Consider the following 22,976-nt stretch of genomic DNA (forward strand, 5'->3'; position numbering starts at 1 on the left):
CAGCCAGCCTACCCAACACTTGCGACATTGTAGTTCCAAACGATACGCGCCGAGTTAAGTGGTCCAGGATAATAGCCTGCCCAGAAATATTAACTACCATAAGTAGTGAGCTTGAGTGCACTGTAAGACTTATGGAGATTAGATCCACCTCCCCTCAAACGGTAAATGATCTTACAATGTTGCACAGTACACTCTTCTTAAAAATTCAAGGGCACTTTCTGAAATAGAGTAGGCCCAGGGCAAAGGCTCCCATGCTCAACCAACATTCTTGGTACAACCAAGAATGCAGGCAGGCTCGTAAGGCGCTAGGAGAAGCAATGATACCGGAGCCGTGGAGAGAGTACGGTCCACACTGATTATCTATAAGGCCACTGTTCATAGGGCCAAAAAATCCTGGGATGAGAGTAGGTGGCAGGAATTAAAATGTGCCAGTGACAGTAACAACCCTAAATGGTTCTGGAATGTGGTAAAATGGGGAATGGGTGGGATGGCACGCACACCGGAAAATCACATTGAACCCGATGCATGGGTTAGTCCTTTTTCTACTCAATATGCTGATGACGAGGCTGATGATAATTTACCTTTTCCAATCCTTCCCTTCCCCGCTGGTGGGGTATTCAATGAGGCAGATGTTAGTGGTGCACTCACTGCCGTAACAGAGGGAAGGGCACCCGGGCTAGATTGCATCCCCGCTGATGTTTTCCTGTACGACAGACAAAGATGGACAATTATATACTACTACTAGCCAATGCTATAGCCCAAGGTGCACCACTAAAAGCTATCTGGCGGGGGTGGAGATAATCCCGATACATAAAAAAGGCGACAAATCTATACCAGGCAACTATAGGCTAATAAGCCTCATAGATTCTATATAGAAAGTGATCGCTAGGCTTGTTTTGGCCACGGTCCAGACACAGATTGAGGCAAATTCTATCCTTACCCCATTCCAGGCAGGTTTCAGAGCCCACATCAGTACTTCTGACCAGGTTTTCCACTTTGTTTTTATATATTGGCGAACCATTGTTCTCGGCAAAGGCAGCATGTATGCTGCCTTTGTCGACCTTAAATCCGCCTTAGTCCTGGTCTCAAGAAAGAAGTTGTGGGAGGTCCTGAAGGAGCTGGAGAGCCACTGGATTTCCTTTCCCTAATTGTCCATCTCCACAAGGATAATCTTGCGCAGATACCCTGAGGGATGGCGGGTAACATCCGCCATGTTACCTGCCTTTTACGATCCTTTTCCTGTGTGAAAGGGTGTCCACCAAGGATGTGTGCTGGCTCCCACATTGTTCTCCCTTTTTATAAATGGAGTTACAAACTTTCTTGATGCTATTAACACTGATGCTCCTGTCTTTGCTGGTAAAAAAATCCCCATTTTAATGTTCGCGGATGACACACTGATAATCTTGAAAACGCCAGGAGGATTGCAGCGTGCCCTCCAGCGTTTTGAAGAGTTTTGTGTTCTGAGGGGGTCTTATAACCAATTCCGCTAAGACCAAGTTTATGGCATTTAAACAGCATAGATCGTTTAAAGGGAGAATGATGATGGGTGGGCTACCCCTGGAGCAGGTTGATGCTTTCATTTATCTTGGCATCAAACTGCAAAAGGATATGAGGTGGAAGCCGCACATTGAAGCCATGACACTAATGCATAGGCAGCTAGCTGGAACCCTTAGGAAAGAATTTAAAACTTCTTTTGCAAAACTCCTAAGTCCGGTGCTTCAAATTTACAACACCAAAGTGGTGAGCTCAGTTCTCTATGGGGCTGAGCTGTGGGGTTTTGGAAACCTATCCCAGCTTACAATAGCGGAGAAAGCGTTTCTCCATGCAATTCCTAGCATGCCACAAAGTACACCCATTTTCCCTTTAAGGAAAGATTTAGGAAGAAAAGCCCTGAAGGACCTGGCCAGACTACGCCCAATGCTTTTCTGGCATAGAATCTGGTGCACAAAGGAATTGGCCGTGTTCACACAGGCCCTAAGGAATATCGTAAAAACGGACGGTTTCCATAAAATTAATTGGCTGGGCGCACTGAGAAGTTTGCTAAATAAAATGGGACTGCAACACCTATGGGATTCACCCTCCACTGAAATAATCCCAACAAAAAATTGTCTTAAAGAAGTTTATTGGTAAATGGTGCTGCATGATGAGTTTAGGCGCCATGATATGACTTCTCTTTCAGGGCTTTTTCTTCAGTCTAAGCCATGTCCTGGCCTTGCACTGTATTGGGATATTATCGAGAAACCACTGGATCGCAAATTTATTTGTTCAATTTAGATCTGGATTCCTCCCATTGAAGTGTTTTACATCTAAATGGTCCGTTATTAGGGCTAACGGATGTCACTTATGGACTACACAGGTAGAATCATTTGCACATGTGTTTTTTGTTTGCCCTGCATACATTAGATCAGGGAAGGTTTGGTTTGTTTAGCTATGTAAGAACCTGGGCACAAAATCACATGTTGTATCCCTGCATTTCCTTTGCACAGATCTATCTCCCAGGTATGCAATTCTGGTGGCAAGATTTTTGAGGTGGATGTGGATTATACTTTCTAAACAAATCAACGAGGGATAAAGAGCAGGACGGCATGTCCCATTAGTGTGTATGATTGAGCTCACGTGGCCCTGCAGGCTCTTCTACCCCTACCGATGGGCTAATGATTGTTTTATGTGTCTTATTTAACAATGTTTCTTTTTTTAATCTTGTTTTTATTATCTTATGTGTAATATAATGACAGTCCTGATTGCTTATTTGCACAATTGTTTAATTCAGATCTTAAATTTTTGTAATCATTGTCCCATGTTTATTAATTGCAATACGTTTATGACTTGCATAGTCGAATAAAGCTTTCTTGACTTGACTTATATCTGCGGATTGAACACCCTCATTTTCTGTGTCTGTATACACTTCCAAAAGTCCATAAAGACCCAGTGAACGCTCCAGGGAGACCAATTGTCTCTGGTATTGGGGGTCCCACAGAAAGGTTGTCTGAATTCGTCGATTTTTACTTGACACTACTAGTGATGAAATTGCCATTGTATATTCAGGATACAAAGCACATCCTTAACCAGCTGTTGGACGTAGTTTGGGAACCAGGAATGAAACTAGCAACTATGGATGTGGTTTCCTTGTATACTAATATCAGACATGACATGGGAATAGCAGCTCTAAAATACTTTCTGCAAAATAGACCGGTGGAGTTCTTACAACATACTGAAATGTTACTGGGTATGACGAAACTGATACTTGAGAACAACGTTTTCTTGTTCAATGGATAGTGGTACAAACAGCTACTTGGGACCGCCATGGACTCCAGATTCGCTCTGTACTATGCCAACCTTTTTATGGGGTGGCTTGAGGCGGAGAGGATCTGGGGTACCATGGGGGCCAAGTGGGTGGAATACATATATTTTTGGGGCAGATGCATAGGTGGCTGCATTTTGATCTGGACAGGCACAAAACAACTGCTTTTGGAATGTTTCACCTATTTGAACAATAATGAGTGGAAGCTATTGTTTACCCACCAGTACAGTTATGAAAGTATTGTTTTCCTTGATGTGGAATTATTTATAGTGGGAAACAGGATATGTAGTCAAATATGCAGAAAGAGTACTTTGTGTAATGATTTACAGCATGCATCCAGTTTTTATCCGAAGTCTCAGATCAACTCAATCCCCTTTGGTGAAATGGTCAGAGCTCGTAGAAATTGAGGAAGCAGATTTTAAGCTAACTCTGACAGACATCAGAACCAGATTCCTCAGGAGAGTATATTAAGAACCCATTGTTACAAAAGCAGCTAAAAGAGCGTGGAGCTTACCACGTGACAGTACATTTAGACCAAAACAAGCTTCTATTAAAAGAACCAGCCACTGTGACAAGGTGAGACTTGTGACAAACTTTTACCCACATTTCAAATACTTTATTCGGTTTTTCATGTTAAAAACCATAAAAGCAATGTTACAATATAGACATAAAACTTTGTTAATAATAGGAGTTTTAAACAAAATCCCCATAGATTTTATACAATTCATTTCATATACAGAAGTATAAAATACACTGTTAAAATACAGCTAAAAAGGATCATCACTCTTCTCGCCTATTTCTAATTTTTAAAGCTGATTTAAGAAATCCAACCAGATATAAGGTGCTTTCAGGTTTTGCCATTTGTAAGTAGCACAGAGCCGGGCGGACCTGTTTAAAATTTAATCTTTTTAGTATAGGCTTCAGAACCTACGGGGAACATCATAGAAGGGGCGGATGAATAAAAGTGTACCACATCCTGCGGAGACAAATTGTCGCAGCCGCAGGAGGGTAACACTTGGCCTCTGTGTGACCCCTTGGGAACAGCTAATAATAAGTGATAATAATCCAGCCGGAACCTTGTTAGTAGGAACCGCTCGTGACTTGTTATAGGCCACGATAAATAAGGCTCCATTAAAGGGGTAGTTTTAAGTATAGCAAATTTACGTATGCTTGGTTTTCTCAAGTCTGCCTCTTCACGTTCCAAGTTTTTCCTTAAAGAAAAACTTCTTTTAACAAGCTCTACATCAGCCTTTACAATCGTGCTTGGGTTAAGAGACAGGTCCGGGCGTGCGTGATCTTGAGAAAGCACTTCCCTTAGCAGCTGGTGGTTGAGAACCAAATCTTTATTCAGCCAGCACTTAAGCCAAAACAATAAAGGCCGTGATGATATGGTATCACCAATAAAAGGTGTTCCAATTTCCTCATGGACTATTAGGTTAGCTGTTGGAAGTCCCAATAGTTGCTTCAGGAAATTGTTCTCAGCCACCTCAATACTTTTGACTGGAACATAGCCCCATAGTTCACTCCCATAGCTGCCCAGTGCCACACTCTTTGCTTGGTACATCTTCAATAGTGCGGCTACCGGGCATTTGCCCATTTTAGACGCAAAATTAAATATGGCTGCATTTGCCCGTATTAATTCTCCTCTTTTCCGCTGTACCGACGCGGCCCAGTTTTACTGGTCGTCAAACAAGACACCCAGATACGAGAAAGTCGTGGATAGAGGTACCTTTGATAGAGCGCGCGAGGCCACCCGACCAATAGTTTTCGCCGTTTCCGGCTTCAGGGCCCATATACTTTTCAAATCACCATATACATCGATCAGGTGACTTCACGAGCTCTACCAAGTTGGTGTGTGTGTGTTCCCTGCTACCAATTTTCGGTGCACCCGACTTACCATCCACCGATGCGGGTGCCTAATGACCACAATGAATCAGGGAGCTAGCTGTAAAAGAAAGGCAGCAAAATACAAACCCAACCAATAACATTCAAATACTGTTTAAATGACCACGGACAACTGGAAGTTTTAAAATGTTTATCTAAAGTTCATTATTTTCTTGCATGAGGTACAATAAAACAAGGCAATCAATAACCAAGATGACGTAAATTATATAGGCATAAAGAAATATTGACAGAGTAATCATCAAAGTACTAATAAAATGTAACGAGAAAAGATGCTATGCAAGTCAGTATTATCTAAACAGGGATAGCCTAAGTGTGAGTGACTATAGAAGAGCTTATAATGAATAACACGCTTCACTTAAGGTGAATGGGCCTTTGAATAATCTAGGCAATGAAGTTCTAGACCATATCAGGAAATGACACACTGCTATGCAAAATATAATTTCTAACAAATGAGAAGACATAGGAATAAACTTATGGAAAAATATAAATGACTTTCAATAGTTGCAGAAAGGCATGGAAAATATCACATGTGCAATGTTGAACTTTATTAAAGCAAAAGTTAGAAATTCAGAAGGTGCAAGATTTTTAAGAGTTTTCAGAGCAATATTTACCTAGAAAGGTGTGGAAACCAAACCCTGGCCACGGGTCAGTTAAGGACAGGAAACCCTCCAGGAAGGATACCCCTCAAAGGACAGCAGGTGCAGAATGGACACCCAGGATAGGACAGGATACCCTCGGAATAGGAATCAGGACAGGACCCTCAGGACAGGACAGCAAACCCTCAGGACAGGACCCTCTTCAGGACAGGACCGGAACCCACAGTTCGGAAGCAACGCCTGCGCTCCACCCGCTCTGCAGCTATCGATCAAGACCCCGATTGGGTCAGCGAACTCCCAGCTAAGTGCTTTGCCAGCACTTTAAGGTTCAGTAGAACCTTAGCCTATGGTCAAATTCGGACAGAGTGCTCCGCAGCGCTCTGTATCTTCAGTCACCTATTGAGTGCGTTGGGTCAGTGACAGGTCAGCTAAACCAGACAAGTCGGACGGTTCACTAGGTGAACCCAGGGTAGATATACAGTTTGGGGACAGTGTACCACCCCCCAATGTTGCAAAGTGTCAGAATCCCTCAATTTCGATTGGTCCTAAGGTAGGATTTGGGTAACACACCAATCACAATACACGATTTGAAGCCTTCATTAACATATTTGGGTACCGCCTAGCAGGTTTGGGGTTCTCATGAGAACTGTGCAGGAAATTAACATTGTAACACATGAGGAGCAACATTCGCCGTTCTCGTAGCGCAGAGGTGGCTTTCCCAGGCGCATCTTGACTGTGGCTGCCAGCTGGCTGAGTTCCACTGTCCAAAGTGGCCACCTTTCAATGCTCCCTGGTCATGCGCAGAAGAGACCGTCAATATGGCTCCCAATCAGTTTGGACCCCCATTCCCCGCGGTACATGAAAAGTAAGCGAAAACAAGTTAATACATAATAATGTCATTATGAAAATACATCATAGGGTTTGTACTTTTAACTCATCATCAAGAAATAAAATTATTGCATTAAATGTTAGCTACATTGACACAATCACAAGAGCAGTGGCACGAGCAGTACCACATGATAAGCACAGCTATGAATTACGCATGCGCATAACTTTCCCTCCACTTCTGCAGACGCGTCAGGACACGTGAGTGTGGCTGACGCATGCGCAGTAACTAAAATACAAGCGGCGGCCATATTAGAGGACACGGATTAAATTCATTAGAAATACACATAGGCAAGCTTCGGGAACTTTGCCTAAACAAAATAAATGTTAGTAAAACATACGCTTTTGTTACCTTATTACACATAAACGAGGTTCTTGACTTCGGCAAGCCGCAAAATATGCGAAGCTTTGCTTCATCAATCCCCTCTTTGATGATATTTACTATCATCACAAATTATAATGGAACCAGATGCCAACTTTCTTTCATACCTTATAAAGTTCTATTTCTTCCAGCAACCGTTCTAACTTTTCTCTCTCAGTTTTAGCAGGGTGAGAAGTCTTCACCTTTTTGTATATCTGATCATTCACTTCTTCTAATTCAATCTCATCCACACTTCGTTTCACTCCTCTTGCATTTACCTCGTGCTTTTTGGTGCGCTTGCGGCATTTACAGCATAAGAAAATGGAAAGTATAATAAGACCTATAATACCAATTGGCATCAGAATTTTGAATAATAAGCTTTTACCTATGCTAGCAAGCCAATGACCTACATTTGAGAGACCATCTACCAGTCTCTTCCAGGCACTATCAACCTCGAGTGGTTTGAGTTCCTTTGCCAAATTAGTAATGTTTTTCACATATCTTTTGATCTGTACACTTTTATCCGGAATATAAGTGCAACAATGTTGCGCCTTCAACATCCGGCAGACTCCGCCCTCTTTCGCTAATAAGGTGTCAAGAGCAAGTCGATTCTGTAAAACCATTGATCTGATCGCAACCATTTCGGTATTGACCAGCAGAAATCCATGAGCTGTTTCAGTAGACAGCACATCTACTATAGTAGACAATTTGCAAATTCTGTGAGTGTTCAGAACCACTCCCACTCCAGGTATCAGTGCACTGAAAATACTACCCATAATTTCACCTATACTTTCTCTTTTACTACGCACTAAGCCATTAGTATCTTCATTGCTTCCAGCTTTTCCATTCACATGGTATATTTTCGGGAAGACAATGCCAAAGTAGCAGCTTCCATACCAGTGATCCGGCAATTTGAAATAAGCCTTGTCCCCACAAATATAATAAATTCCAGGAAACACAGGCTCTGACCCATTTTTGAAACCCCAACCTCCAATTACCTTGTAATTATGTTCGCATTCACTGGAACCAATGAAAACATTATTATAATAGCTAGTCTTCTCGCGGTGAAGACATAGCTTGCCTTTCTTTTCAAAATCCAGCAACAGAGCAGGACCCGCTCCACCAGATGAGGTGCCTTCCATGTTCTCTGCCCACTTTGGCTTTTTCTGACTTTCGTCATTAGCCTTCTTTTGAATTTTAATTCTCCTTTTCTCTGCCATGTTCAGGAACATCTTTTCCTGCTCACGCAAAGAACAAGTCAAGTTATCTCTGTGTGCGTCTGCTATGTCAATGTTACCTATAGTCAGAAAGTAGTCTCCCATATATCTTATGGTGTCAGTTTTGGTATGTACAGGATTCAAATTCCCACGTATAGGAAGTTCAGAAAAGATCACGTCATTGTTAGAATAATAATACTGTAACGGTCCCCTTTTGTAAAATAAACTGGCTAAAATGCTACAGGAGATTCCATATGTCAATGGCAGGTGATGGTATGTCACGCCTTCAGCCACAGAAGTAGGTAGCTTCATGCAGACATAGCAATCTTCAATTTCCATAGTCTCTACATAGTGTATTAATAAGTTTGCGAAAACGTTTAAGTGTGTCTTGTTCTTAACTCCATGATAATGTAGTCCTCCCTCATCTGATGCTTCTAAATTCTGTTTTGTTTGTCTCAAAGCTCTTTCATGTCGTGCTACACTCTGTGTTGTTAGCTCCTCATTGTCAGTATTTACAACTTCAGTAGGGACAATGTTAGTATCTTTACTTACAGCAAAGGGAATGAAAATTGTTAATCCTATCCAAATAACTATCAGTACTACTATACTACATATACACACCTTGCAACACGTCTTAAAACGGCTGCAACTAGGTCTACCATTCACCGTTGAATCAGACATTTTGGCTCAGAAGGAGTGTTCTCACCCCTCTTTTTGGCTTTTTACACAACTAGCTTACTTTGTGCAAATTCACGGTGGTTCGTCTTCTTCTTCAGCTGAGTACTCAGGGACGGGCTCTCCGTCGCTCACGTCAGTTATATCAAGATCTTCAAGCTCCTCCAAAACCAGTGTCCATTCAGGAGACTTGTACTTTTTGTTTTGTCTTTTTATTCGCTCACTCCTTCTTTTGGAAGAGTCTTCTTCTTGCTCTGCTATCCGAGCACTTCTTCTTGCTTCTGCACGTTTTTCTTCCACTGTCTTTATCCTTAGTCTCAATCTTTTTACAAACCTAGGCTCAAGGTTGTTTCTTTTCTTTAGTCTCTTAGTCGGTACTTGGACTTCACTTTCTTTTCTTATTCTCTTGTTCTCCTTATCTTGTGGTAATTCTTCTCCACTTTCTTCTCCTACTTCCCTTATCTGGCTAGTTCCAGGGCTAGCATCAAATTCTTCTGCCTGGTTGCTAATCTGGCCTTGTTCAGGAATATTTTGTTTTTGGCTTTCGATTGTCTCTGTTTCTGTTTCTGTTTCCTGAACCCGTTCTTTTAACCCTCTCTGATCCTGTTCAAGCACTTCGATCTCTTGATTTTCTTCTGCTCGAACTATCACTCTATTTCTAGTCTCTCCCTTATCTGCATCAGGTGTTAGCGGTGGTGTATCGAATACCTGCTCTGTCCCTGTCTGACCTTCTCCTTCCTCAGTTTTGATGTGAATCTCAAGCGGCTGAGGTTCTTCGCCTGTGCCTTGCTTTTCCTGACTAGTCCACTCTCTACCTTCACTAAGTCGTTCTCTTGTTCTGATAGGATCTTCGGTCAGATCAATCATCGGTATCCATTCTTCTGGCCATATGCTTGGCAGCTCGTCTTCAGCTACTCCTGGCTCAGTTTCCTGGACCTCTTCCACAGGCTGGTTTCTTGGCAGTTCGTAGTCAACTACTCCTGGGCCAACGTCTGCTGTTCCTGCAACCTGACTGGTGCTGGGCTGCTCGTTGTCAGTTGCTTCTGGTCTGGCTCCTTCAGGGTCCTCTGCTGGTTGCCCTTCTTCTTCAAATCCTTTGTCTGGCAATACCTTCTGGGTGTGTCCAGCGTGGATCCACTGGGGAACACCTGCGACCTTCACTGCAGTGGTTGTCACCAGGATTACTTGGCGTTTCTTTCCCCACCTTGGTGCCAGACAGCTCGATCGAGTGTGCTTCTTTATTTTGACCCAATCTCCTGGAACCAAGCTGTGGAGAGGAGTCGTTGGATTGAGGATGCCGTCGTCTCCAATCTGGCGAGAGATAGAACGCACTTGGTCACCCAATCTTCTGCAGTATTCAAGCACCAAATCATCAGTAATACTCAACAGTTTGCTTCCTGGCACCCATGCTTGTCTCATCACTCTTCCCATAATGATTTCATGGGGACTTAGGCCTGTCTTGCGGTCAGGAACACTTCTCAGTCCCATCAGGACCAGGGGCAGGGCTTTCACCCAGGTCATGCCAGTAGCATCTGTCAGCTTTGCTAGTCTGTTTTTGATAGTTCCATTTACTTGTTCCACTATTCCAGAAGCCTCTGGGTGGTATGCACAATGGAGTTTCTGCCTTATTCCAAAGGCCTTACACAGTTCAGCCAGTATTTCATTCTGGAAATGTCCACCCTTATCTGATTCAATAATGCATGGTATTCCGAATCTAGGTATCAGTTCTTTTAGTAAACACTTCGCTACTGTCAGTGCGTCACTTTGAGGAGTAGGGTAAGCTTCTACCCATTTTGAAAATACGCAAACAATGACAAGGACATATCGTTTCCCTTCACAACGGGGCATGGTGATGAAATCAGTCTGTATCCTTATAAAGGGACCCCCTGATCTCCCAATCCTGCTCAGTTCAACCATTGTCCTCTTGCCTGGGTTCATCTGTTGACATGACAGGCACCTCTGGCAGAGGGACTCTGCTACCTTCCTGAACTTTTTACTGTACCAAGTCTGTTGAAATACCAGAATCATGGCATCCCTACCAATGTGTGATCCTTCATGTATTAATCTTGCCATTGTGCCAAGCAAGTGTCGGGGTAACACAGGCATACCAGTTGGGCCCAAAATCACACCATCCACACGTCTCGGTCTACACCCATCCTCCTTCCATTTCTCTCTTTCTTGCCAGGGAGCCGATTCCTGCCACTCTCTCACTTCATCCCAAGTAGGCACTTCTTCAAACACCTGAAGCTGGCAGCTGGTTCCTGGCCCCCCTCGTTTTGGATTTACAATATACCGATCTTTGGCACACCATTGGGCCACTCGATCAGCATAATCGTTTCCCAGTGATACTTTGTCCATGCTCCTTTGATGAGCAGCACATTTTACCACTGCCAGTTCTTTGGGCAACTGGATGGCCTCTAAAAGGTCATGAACAACCTTCGCATTCCGAATGGGAGTACCTGAGGAAGTCATGAATTCCCTCTGTAGCCATAATTGGCCAAAGTCATGCACAACTCCATAACAGTACTGACTGTCAGTATACACTGTTATGCGTAAGTCCTTCCCAATTTTGCAAGCCTTTATCATGGCTATCAATTCGGCTACTTGTGCAGACTTGATGTTATATAGGTAACCTGCTTCTTCAATTTTTGTGAAAGACACTACTGCATAAGCAGCACTCAAGCCTCCTAGTTCATGTCTTAGACAAGAACCATCCACAAACAGTTCTTTATCATGTTCAGGCAATGGCGTTTCTTTTATGTCTGGGCGTGGTTTAGTACTGAACTCTGTCAGGTCAATACAATCATGTTCATCATCATCCCCACCTTCTATTTCCAAGGGGTCGGGGAGTAAGGTGGCAGGGTTCAGAATACCGCACCTAACAATGCTTATATTTGCTGCACCCACAAGAATCCTCTCGTATTTAGTCAGCCGACTAGGGGTGAGATACTGTGTTTTAGTTCTGGTCAATAGAATTACCACTCCATGTGAAACATACACGGTCACAGGATGTCCCATGACAATGGACTCACTCTGTTCCAAACTTGCACAGGTAGCAGCTACTGCTTTCAGACAGCCTGGTAACCCAGCAGCTACTGGGTCCAAAGTGGCAGAGAAATAGGCCACAGGCCTTCTGGTCGTGCCATGTTCTTGAGTCAGGACTGACAATGCGCAATTATCGCGAGTGTCACAGAATAGGGCAAACTCTTTGGAATAATCTGGCATTCCCAACGCAGGGGCCGTACACAGACAGTTTTTCAGTCTTGTGAAAGCCATTAGACTTTCATCGTCCCACTCTACAACATCTGGCATTCCTCTTGTGGTCATTTTTATCAAGGGCCTGGCTAAGGCTGCAAATCCCAGAATCCACTGTCTGCAGTACCCTAATACCCCCAGGAACATTCTGACATCTTTTTGAGTACGGGGCAACTGCATCTTTTGAATTATTCTCACTCTTTCTGATGTGACTTTTCTGACACCCTTTTCTATCTGGTGTCCTAGATATTTTACTGATTTCGCACAGAACTGTAGTTTGTCAGGGGCCACTTTATGCCCTTTCTCACACAGATGATTTAGGAGGGCAATGGTGTCAACTACACAGTCCCTGTGACTTTTAGACGCCAGTAGAAGATCGTCTATGTACTGCACTAACACAGAGTTCCCAGGTAAGATCAAAGTCTCTAGACATTTTTTCAAGATCTGATTAAAGATAGAGGGGCTCTCTGTATACCCTTGAGGGACCCGGTTCCAACAATACACGTGACCTTCGAAGGAAAATGAGAAAAGAAATTTGCTGTCGGGGTGCAGGGGTATCGAAAAAAATGCATGACATAAATCAATCACAGTGAACCATTCAGCATCCCAAGGAATCTGGTACAATATCACTGCAGGGTTCGGGACAATAGGGCAGCAAGGAACTACAATTTTGTTAACCTTTCTCAGGTCCTGCACTACCCTATACTTGCCACTAGGCTTTTTGATGCCCATAATCGGTGAGTTACATGGGCTGCTCATCACTTCCTGTATGATGTCTCCTTCTAATAATTTTTGTATTTCCAGAGTGACACCTGCTTTCACTTCAGCATTCATTCGGTAGGGCCTAGTGTTAGGATACACTGCATTGTCCTTGATGGCTATCTGTATGGGGTCCACATCTTTCATCAACCCCACATCTTTTCCAGTGAAATCCCACACCTCTGGCTTTACGGCTTCCTGGAGTTCTTGGGGCAAGTCCTGCAGGGTCAATCTTTTAATTTCTGAGTCAGGTCTAAGCAACAATAATTTATAAATGCCATCTTCATCTGGGGTCTGTATTTCAACACCTTTTGGTGTGCAAAAGATGGTACAGTTCATTTTGCACAGCAAATCACGACCCAGTAGATTCACTGGACTGGTGTCACAGACGACAAATCTATGCATCTGTTTAAAATTTCCAATTGAAATCTCCATTGGTTCGGTAACAGGAGTACTAATCAATTGATTAGATACACCCACTACTTGGATATTTTCTCCCGAGAGGGGTAGGTTTGGAACGTCCACTGTTCTTACAGTAGAACGGGTAGCGCCAGTGTCCAACAGAAAGGTGACATCATTTCCGTCAACCTTTCCTTCAATATATGGTCCAGACTGGTCTACCGGCAAGGAAGCGCCAAGTACGCACTCCTCGTCCTCCCCTCTCAGGCCCCGTCAGTCCTGATCATTACAAAGGAAGGTATCATTCAGCAGATACTGCGAAGTTGCTGTATTTCTGTTCTCCCCGCTTTCCCAAACCTCTATCTCTTCATCTTCTGCCTGTCTTCCCCTGTATACCTGCTTGGGTGCTCGAGGCACCTGAACTGTTTTTACCTGGGGTTGAGTCTTTCTTGGTCTTTCTTTCTGCGTCTGTGGAGTTAAATCAGGAGTTTTTTCATTAATATCTACTAATTGGGGACACTCGTTTCGCCAGTGTCCAATTTCGCCGCACTGATGGCAGGGAAATTTTTTCATAGCCTCTTCCCTGCTAAATTTGGGCCGGGGCTTTCCTCCACCCCCTCCCCCAGGACCTTTGTTCTCAGCATTTTTAACCATGTTACTCAATTGTTTTTCCTGCTGTTCTGCGAGCTTCACCTGAGCCCACATCACCTTTTCCTTGAGGGCCTTTTTCTTTTCTGCCATCTCATCCTCGCAGTACTTAGCGTACCGCAGGACCTCATCCATTTTCTTAGTATGCCAACAGATTTTATTATCTTTTATCCACTGACAAATTTCAGGTCTTAAACCATTTACAAACCTGTAAATAAAGTGCGTCATATCCTTCAGGTCGATGTTATCAATACCACTGTATGTTTTAAATACCTGCAATAACCTCTCATAGAAGGAGTGCACTGTCTCGTCCCTTTCCTGTGTTGTTCTATCTATTTTTGTCCAATCAGTTTCCTTTGCGGGCACCTTTTCTTTCAAGTGCTGAATTACCTGCTCATATTTTCGCATGACATCCTTTGATGGCTCCCCTGTTTCTTTATTTCTTGGGTACTCCTCACTCGGCCAGTCTATGTTTATTTTACACTGGGTCCATAAATCTACTGGAACCACAATGTCGAAAAACCCATCCAGGTCTTTCCACAGACATTTCTGTACCTTCACGAACCTTTCCACCTGCCTGTACCAGTCAACTGGTTTCTCTCGTAATTTTGGAAAATCGTTCGTGAAGGACACAATATCCTGCCTAGACCAGGGCACATGCACATATTTCCCTCCTGGAACTTCGCGCATGGGGCATAACTGCTCAGGTTTTTCTACCTCTCTTAAAGCAAACTCAGGAGTCACTTGTCGGGAGCGAACCTCTTCCCTCTTTTTCGCCCACCTGCTTCTCCATCTTTCCACATCTCCCCATTTCTGCAGTACCCCCATTAATTCTTTAATCTGCAACTTCTTCCCTGCCACATTCAGGTGTTCTATATCTTTGTCTGAGAAGTCTGCTCTGTACGGTTTCTGTAAGGGCTTGGATTTTGAGATATCTACCCCCATACTAACTGCTGTTTCGGTCAGTTTTTCGTGGAGCACTCTGGTGTTCCTTGTAAAGCTTTTACATATGAACGACAATTCTTCTTCAGAGTAGGTATTCAATCGATCCAACCCCACATTTCCTGCCATTAATTCTTCTATTTCGACCCTCAGCTTGTAGAGGTCTAAAGGTTTTGTTTGCGGAGTCTGCTTCTCTAATTCACGACTCCAACTCTCAATTTCATCCGGAGTTACCAGAGAGACATTCCTAGTACCTGTTGCTGTCTCTAATTTAATTTCTTTTGTATTAAAAGGGTTATGCCTCTGCTGTATTCCCTTTCCAGTCTGTTTGTTTGGTAATTCCAAGAACGCAACTTCAGACTCGCACTCACTGGACTGATCATCTATGATGATCGGTTCCTGTCTCGGGGTTGCCATGACTGGGGTCATAACTGGAGTAATCGGATTTCCCTGACTATTTCCGTATAACGGGACCACCGGTCCAATAGTTACTGGAATAGTCAATGCCTCAGGACTGGTATTTAACTGGGAGATTTTCTGAATTATTTCTGTCCTTTGTCTAGCTAGAGCCTCTTGCTCCTTTTCCACTAGTACCCTTCTTAAAGTTGTGTCATGTAATATCTGTGGGGTCAACGGAGGAGTAAAACTCGGGGCAGTAGGATGCGTTTCACTTGGTCCTCCCCCATAATTAGGTTTCGGGAATAAAGTTCCAGTATTAAAGGACCTGCGCTCTTCCCCATATGGAGGTTGAACAAAAGGCAGTCCTGAATTCGATGGTTTCTCTTCGCTTTCATACAAGGGTCTGGGAAAAAAGATTTTCGTACGTGAATATTTTTCTTCCTGGCTCGCGGGCACTTTGGGATATATATCCCTTGTTTCCGTTGGTTCGGGTTTTTCAGGATAGGGCAATACTTGACCACCCCCTCCCAGTCCCAGGGACCTGTCTTCTTCCTTTAGGAAGTGGCGTCGGGGAACATCTCCTACACTGGAAGGTCGGGTTCCCTCATTGTAGGGTGGCGGACTTCTGGTACAGATGTCATCTATTAGTTCATCATCTGAATCCCCCAGGGCCCCCCAATGCTTACATTTTTCAGTACTTTTTTCACCCGCTCCAATGTTATGACATGCCGGCATCATGGGAAACAGACCCTCAACAATCATGCTCTGCCTCCACTGTTTCATCCTTTTATCCCTGGATTCCTGTTTCTGCCTGGGGTACCACTTGGTCAAACCCTTGTCCATTCGGGGTCTTTCTCTTTCGAAAGCCTCAATCTCCCATTCCTCTAATGCCTCATACTGCGTTAGTCTCGGTCTGGGATGCAGTTCATTCATTCGGGTTCTTAAATTAAATAAGATCCTACCATTGAAAGTACCATCTAACGGAAAAGCCAATACTCCGTCATCTTTTGTGTACTTCACCCAATTCTCCAACCACACACAGGTATTGTACCCTCGGTCAAACATCATGAATGAGGCGGGAGTATTGGGTGCTGGGACAAGAACACCTTCCCTAGATTTAATCGGTTTGTCCGTTTTAAAATAATTTTTCACCTTACTTACAAGGGACAATTTTCTCTTGGTTCCGTACATAATATCGTATCTATTAGTTTTCCACTGATCCCTTTCAAACCCTAGGTGCCTTGGATCAGGTCGAGTTCCTGTAGTCTGCGAGTGCCACATACGACTTCTGAGCTAAACTTTGTTTACAAACTACCTCCAATCAGAACGCGCTTCAGAAATTCGTGCAACCAATGGGTGCGCGACACTAAATAAGCTCCGCCAATGGGTGCGCGGCCCCTTCGTGAGACAGTTCCCACGCTCCGGCGCTCACCCCTCCTTTACAATTCCAGCTCCGCTACCCGCCCGCTGCTTCTACCAATCCCAGCGCGGCACAGAGTGACGTCAGAGGCGCTTCGCGACTGACTCCCTCCCTTCACAAGGTAACGGAAACTTTCTTTCTTTTAAAGTGCTCAGTGCTTGGTTATTTTACAACAAATACACATTCGCCACAGTGCTCAAGTGTCTAGACAGAGAAAGAATTGTTTTACTGCAAGTAAACTACTTCCATTTACTTTTCACTCGCTGCGGGCAGATCTCTTCCGCCTACCCTTCACTCTAGCATCGGTGAACCTGTTATTCCCCTAAACTCATCCACTTCTTTCCGGGATATATTCCGAGTTTAAGGTTTCTCAGCGGACCCCTCTGCTTTCACGCTAGCTCCGAGGAACCTGCTACTCTTCCGATGTGACCCTTACTAGGTTACGCCACTATGGGAATTTTGCCAATGAACCCCGTTACTGTCATTTATTCACACATGTATTCAGAAAACCCTAGTTAGTGCTTCCCGGTTATCCTAACCTGCACCTAACTTTCCTCGAACCTGTGACCTCAGGACAATGGATTCTATTCACCACTTGCCCTTTCAATTCCCCGGGGAGTTCGGACAACATACAACTAAACGGTTGACAATTGCATGGATTAGTACATATAACAATATAAGAACAAGAATAATGGCAATACAGTAATTCATGAATTTCAGCAGCGTATTCACAAGAGAGTGATCAGTTCCCTCAGAACAGCCGCTCTTATAGCAGCATTAATATAATAGCAGCTTCCGACTTAACTAGTCCAACTAATCCCTGCCTTACTCTCAACTAGTCCCTAACCATCCTCTAGCTACCAGAAAACTGATAGAGCGCGCGAGGCCACCCGACCAATAGTTTTCGCCGTTTCCGGCTTCAGGGCCCATATACTTTTCAAATCACCATATACATCGATCAGGTGACTTCACGAGCTCTACCAAGTTGGTGTGTGTGTGTTCCCTGCTACCAATTTTCGGTGCACCCGACTTACCATCCACCGATGCGGGTGCCTAATGACCACAATGAATCAGGGAGCTAGCTGTAAAAGAAAGGCAGCAAAATACAAACCCAACCAATAACATTCAAATACTGTTTAAATGACCACGGACAACTGGAAGTTTTAAAATGTTTATCTAAAGTTCATTATTTTCTTGCATGAGGTACAATAAAACAAGGCAATCAATAACCAAGATGACGTAAATTATATAGGCATAAAGAAATATTGACAGAGTAATCATCAAAGTACTAATAAAATGTAACGAGAAAAGATGCTATGCAAGTCAGTATTATCTAAACAGGGATAGCCTAAGTGTGAGTGACTATAGAAGAGCTTATAATGAATAACACGCTTCACTTAAGGTGAATGGGCCTTTGAATAATCTAGGCAATGAAGTTCTAGACCATATCAGGAAATGACACACTGCTATGCAAAATATAATTTCTAACAAATGAGAAGACATAGGAATAAACTTATGGAAAAATATAAATGACTTTCAATAGTTGCAGAAAGGCATGGAAAATATCACATGTGCAATGTTGAACTTTATTAAAGCAAAAGTTAGAAATTCAGAAGGTGCAAGATTTTTAAGAGTTTTCAGAGCAATATTTACCTAGAAAGGTGTGGAAACCAAACCCTGGCCACGGGTCAGTTAAGGACAGGAAACCCTCCAGGAAGGATACCCCTCAAAGGACAGCAGGTGCAGAATGGACACCCAGGATAGGACAGGATACCCTCGGAATAGGAATCAGGACAGGACCCTCAGGACAGGACAGCAAACCCTCAGGACAGGACCCTCTTCAGGACAGGACCGGAACCCACAGTTCGGAAGCAACGCCTGCGCTCCACCCGCTCTGCAGCTATCGATCAAGACCCCGATTGGGTCAGCGAACTCCCAGCTAAGTGCTTTGCCAGCACTTTAAGGTTCAGTAGAACCTTAGCCTATGGTCAAATTCGGACAGAGTGCTCCGCAGCGCTCTGTATCTTCAGTCACCTATTGAGTGCGTTGGGTCAGTGACAGGTCAGCTAAACCAGACAAGTCGGACGGTTCACTAGGTGAACCCAGGGTAGATATACAGTTTGGGGACAGTGTACCACCCCCCAATGTTGCAAAGTGTCAGAATCCCTCAATTTCGATTGGTCCTAAGGTAGGATTTGGGTAACACACCAATCACAATACACGATTTGAAGCCTTCATTAACATATTTGGGTACCGCCTAGCAGGTTTGGGGTTCTCATGAGAACTGTGCAGGAAATTAACATTGTAACACATGAGGAGCAACATTCGCCGTTCTCGTAGCGCAGAGGTGGCTTTCCCAGGCGCATCTTGACTGTGGCTGCCAGCTGGCTGAGTTCCACTGTCCAAAGTGGCCACCTTTCAATGCTCCCTGGTCATGCGCAGAAGAGACCGTCAATATGGCTCCCAATCAGTTTGGACCCCCATTCCCCGCGGTACATGAAAAGTAAGCGAAAACAAGTTAATACATAATAATGTCATTATGAAAATACATCATAGGGTTTGTACTTTTAACTCATCATCAAGAAATAAAATTATTGCATTAAATGTTAGCTACATTGACACAATCACAAGAGCAGTGGCACGAGCAGTACCACATGATAAGCACAGCTATGAATTACGCATGCGCATAACTTTCCCTCCACTTCTGCAGACGCGTCAGGACACGTGAGTGTGGCTGACGCATGCGCAGTAACTAAAATACAAGCGGCGGCCATATTAGAGGACACGGATTAAATTCATTAGAAATACACATAGGCAAGCTTCGGGAACTTTGCCTAAACAAAATAAATGTTAGTAAAACATACGCTTTTGTTACCTTATTACACATAAACGAGGTTCTTGACTTCGGCAAGCCGCAAAATATGCGAAGCTTTGCTTCATCACCTTCACTTCATTAACCATGAATGGTGCTGTTTCTTCGGTTGCACTCCTATCTGCATAATAAATGATTTAGTATTATTAATGACAAGATCTCGATCAGCCATAAAACCCTGAAAGCGTTCAATAGGGTCTGCAAGCACTTCAGAGTTCTTGCCAAGAGGACAGCATCGTCTGCATATAGCAAGACGGGCAAGCCCCTGTGCTCAACATAAGGAAAATCTGCGCCAGTTTTTACTAGAAACATATCCAACTCATTAATGTATAAATTAAAAAGAAAAGGGGCCAGACTGCAGCCCTGCCGCAAGCCTCTCTCAACAGGGAAGTCTCTCGATACCCTAAGATCTTGTGAGTATCTGATGTTTGCTCTGGTGTCCCTATGGAGGTCCCTTAAAAATGTGACCAACGCAGGCTCCACCCCCATGGCGCCCATTAGATCCCAAAATTTTCCCTGGTTTACACAATCGAACGCGGAGGAGAGATCCATGAACGCCATGTAGATGGTCCCTTGTCGCGCCATGGTGTACTTCCCCAGTATCATGTATAGATTTAAACATTGTACTAATGTGGAATGTCCCGGACGAAACCCATATTGAATAGCTGAGGTAATCCCATTCTCCTCAGCCCATGATGACAATTTATTCAGGGCCACTCCTCCCACAACCTTGAATATCGAGTCAATCAGGGAGATCGGCCTATAACAGGTGGTACTGTTGCGATCTCCCTTCTTGAACACTGGGACGATCGTAGAGGTACCCCATGACCTGGGACAACCAAAAGATGCTGCTGCATTTAGTACCGCTATGAGAACCGGCGCCCATAGTGCCATGTTTGATTTAAAAAGGTCCGGGGGTATGGCATCAGGGCCTGGCGCTTTCTTACTCGTTAATCCAACTATTCCTCTCTCAATTTCACCTAAAGTGAAGTGTGGTAATGATACATCCAGCCCTTCCTGGTGCAGGTCTATCTGTGATGTGTTGGCCCTAAATATGGAACTAAAATGCTGTACCCATTCGTTCTCTATGATGTTAGTTCCTAACTCAGAATCCCTCCCTGTGTCAAACAATGGTCTATTAACAATGCCCCAGAATTTCTCACTGTTTGATAGGGTACTGGGATCCAAGAGATCCTTCCAAATTTTTTCTTTCAGTTCGCCCTTGCGCTTTGCTAAGGCTTTCTTATATGTTAAACGTGATGAACGGATCAATAATCGGTCTCTCTGTGTGTTCTTCAGGGCTACCTTTAACTCCCTGGCGGCATAAGAACATGAGTGATCGAACCATCTTGGGTCCCTAGGCTTAACATCTGTTGACGAAGTAGTCAGCAGCGCCCCCACTTTGCTTGTAATTATTTCAAATGACCCAAGAATATCCGAGGGGGCAGAAACATGGCAAACACACAATTCGATTTCTAGGGCACAGGTTTTGTGTATGCTGGCGTAAAGGGAGTCAGCGTTCACCTTTGACCACTTGAGGCGGCGCCTTCCGTCCGTAGGTTTCAGCACTCTATCCATAGGCAACCTATCCCGCAGGACCTGTAAGTTCCCGGATAACTGGATACAAACGGGGTTATGGTCACTATAAATACAGTCTAAAATTTCAAAGCCCAGTAAACGTGACTGAAGGGCCTCCGAAATTAAAATGTGGTCAATGAAAGTCCCCCCTGTATGCCCCTTAAATGTTGGCACAGCCAGCTTACTGCCAACATCCACCACAGACATAGAGCTAACCAGATCATATTCATTTAGTAATTGATTAAGGGCCTCACCACGTTGAGAGTGTTCAAAATGTAGCCCACCCATTCTGTCACAGCCCAGATCCTCCATAGCGGTCATTGTTGGATTACCACATGGATGAGTGTTAAAATCCCCTACAAGCAGCATACAGTGTGAGGCATCTTTGCAATGTTTGTTAACAAAGCCACTCAGTTGAGTAATCTGACAGGGCCCAGAGATATTCACTGCATTATAGATATTGATCAAAAGCAGCTTTACACTCCCGTGTTTCAAAGTGACTGCCTGAAAGTTACAATTTGTGCTGGATATAGAAGTTATTATACATTTCAGGGCTAAAGAGATGTATATTACCATGCCTCCCCTAGCTCTTCCACTAGATGAATGTTTGGCCGGAGCAAAGAAGGTCTTATAGCCCTCTAGAAAGAAGGAAGCACAGTCCACCAGCCAGGTCTCCTGTAGACAAATCACGGGGAAGAGCCTAATAAACTCAATCCATTTAGGATCTCGAAATTTCCCTGCCAGTCCAGCAATGTCCCATGAGATTATATTATGGTCGGCATATTTGCCTAAAGCTATAGTTTGGGTGGATATTAAACTGTTGACCTGGGTGACGATTGGATCTCCCCCCTGCGGAACTCTTGAGCAAACCTCACTTGGGCACTGCGATTCATAAAGCACTGCAGGGTCAATACGCACTGCAGATGTATTTAGTCAATCACAGACCTCTAAGGAGGAAAGGGCAGCAAATCTATTGCCTAAACTGGGTGATAAGTCAGAATGCCCCTGTGATCTTGGCTGGCTACCTGAGGAATGTGAGGGATAGACTTTAAGGCTGCTGTCTTACCACATAATTACCAATTGGTGTGTAAGGTGCGGGGGTTACAGGTTGATGGCTCTGGTTGATAAAAAAAAACCCAGAGGGAGGAACTAAATTCCAGTACCAATGTTGGGTATGCCTGATCTAACTTCTCTAAATACCCTTTCAACAAGCCTACGATCGTTAAAATTTACAACAATACAGTCCCCCGTACCAGATCTCTTGGAATTTCCTACCCAACCCACACGGTGGGCCATTATAATATTACGGCCTATTGTGGGGTTTACTGATAGGTTTTTACATAACCAGTGGATCACCTTGTTTTTAAGACGGGGATAGTCTTCAGTAGAGCCAAGAGAAAGGGGTGGCACGTTCCCCAGAATTGCCACCAAAGGTGGAGAGTGAGGTGGCAATTCGAGAACGATAGGACTTGGGACGTTGGTAGGCATTTCGCCCTTGCTTCTACTACCACAATTCCTGAGACCCAGGAGTATGTTGTCTGGAATTGACGTTTGCAGAGGCATTGAAGTTATAGGACCCTCGGTGGTATCTCCCAACTGTTCTACCAGTATGACCTCTGCCATCTTACCCCCCTTGGGTACCATGGTGGCATAAGGGTTTTTAAATAGGTGTTGCTTTATTGTGCCCATCCTCTCTTCAATTGCCTCCAATTTAGCCATCACAGGGCTAATTATTCTAGATAGCCTCTCATCCAGTTGCTTTAA

The sequence above is a fragment of the Lissotriton helveticus genome, chromosome 5_1 (assembly GCF_964261635.1).
Source record: "Lissotriton helveticus chromosome 5_1, aLisHel1.1, whole genome shotgun sequence".
Classification (NCBI taxonomy): domain Eukaryota; kingdom Metazoa; phylum Chordata; class Amphibia; order Caudata; family Salamandridae; genus Lissotriton; species Lissotriton helveticus.